This window comes from Poecilia reticulata, unplaced genomic scaffold (assembly GCF_000633615.1).
Source record: "Poecilia reticulata strain Guanapo unplaced genomic scaffold, Guppy_female_1.0+MT scaffold_2443, whole genome shotgun sequence".
In the NCBI taxonomy this organism is placed as follows: Eukaryota; Metazoa; Chordata; class Actinopteri; order Cyprinodontiformes; family Poeciliidae; genus Poecilia; species Poecilia reticulata.
The window spans coordinates 1-1,368 of NW_007617169.1; the positions used below are offsets into that span (position 1 = coordinate 1).

Below are 1,368 nucleotides of genomic sequence, written 5' to 3' on the forward strand. Positions count from 1 at the left end.
TGTACTAGCAGTTTAGTTATCCGTCTTTACACATCGAGATTCCAGTGTTTCATTGAAACACACAACAGCAGTAATCATGGTGAAGTTAGCAAAGGTAAGATAAAGTGTTTTTTTWAAATCTTTTTAGATTACGTTGTATGGGCGCGCGCTTGTGGTAGATTAAGCTGTGTTTACGCACGAGGCCTTTACGCTAAAGTTGTTGCGTTTTTAAGAAAATTACTCACTAATTCACAATAGAAACATGGGCTTATGTGCTAAAGTGAATCAATGGGTTATGAAGAACTTTTTGCAAGTCGCCTAACTGCTAGTGTTCGGTTTATTTTTTCCTTAAATAACGTTGATCCTCGGTCGAAATGGCCGTGGATGTGGCCTAGCCGTGGATGTGGCCTGCTAACTGTAGCCAGCTTTCCAACATGGTACTCACGCGTTTCTGCTTGCGCAGTATCTTTTAGCCTTCGATAAAGGTTAATTTCAACAACTAAGCCGTAAATTGAGACCAATATTGAACTTTTTTTGTTTTACCTGTATACTTGGAAGCATGCGCTATGCTAGCTCAAGCTAGCCATAGCTTTGGTCGCGTTTTCAGCGGCATTTTTCCCCCCCCCAAAAGCTTGCAAATTAAATAAAATTTATATTTGCTTTTCTAGAGATTGCGTGTAGTAGCTTTGTTTTTTGTGTAATTTATTGCTCGTAAAAATCTATTAACCTATTTGATTTAAGCTTAGCCCATATGTTAGCTGGCCTGCCTCATGAGTCCCACGTGGGTGGGTGTACGCTGAGTGACACACGAGGCGAGCAACCAAAACCGAGTGTGTATTACAGCGTTCCAACGCGGATAACATGACGCTTGGTTGTTTTATTTAATATAATAAACATTATAATGGTTTATTTAACATAATTTTTGGGCACCAGTTTATATTTTTATTTGATAATCTGAAATGCTGTACATACAGTTTTCCATTGTGAATAAGGTACTTGTATATGTATTTAAAGTAGATTTTTTTACTAAGACAAATGTATGGCAGTACTTTAAGTAATTTTTTTAATTATTCATCAAAATGTGCTATTCTTTCATTTTCAGGCAGCAAATCAAGCTCAAAAGAAAAAAGCCCCCCCACCTAAACAGGTAGAGGAAGAAGAGGACTCTAGCGAGGAGGACAGCGAAGAGGAAGAGGTACTTTCCACTATGATTTCGGTTTTCTTTTTCTTTTTTTCTGTTACATTTTTAATTTATTGCAGTGAAATAATTTTGACATGTTTCTATTTTGCCATTAGGCTCCTCCAGCTAAGGTTACAAAGAAAGCACCTCCAGCAAAAACTTCAAAAGCTGTCAAGAATGGTGTGACTGCTAAGAAGGCTGAAAGTGAT

The 1,368-nt window shown here is 37.6% G+C and overlaps 1 long non-coding RNA gene across 1 annotated transcript; it reads left to right on the forward strand.

The window, feature by feature from the left end:
- Positions 1-4: 4 nt before the first annotated feature.
- Positions 5-1,294, forward strand: LOC103461578 (uncharacterized). Its single transcript, XR_533148.2, has 3 exons — positions 5-94; positions 1,082-1,174; positions 1,276-1,294. It is a non-coding gene; the product is annotated as an uncharacterized LOC103461578 (long non-coding RNA).
- The last annotated feature ends 74 nt before the right edge of the window (positions 1,295-1,368 follow it).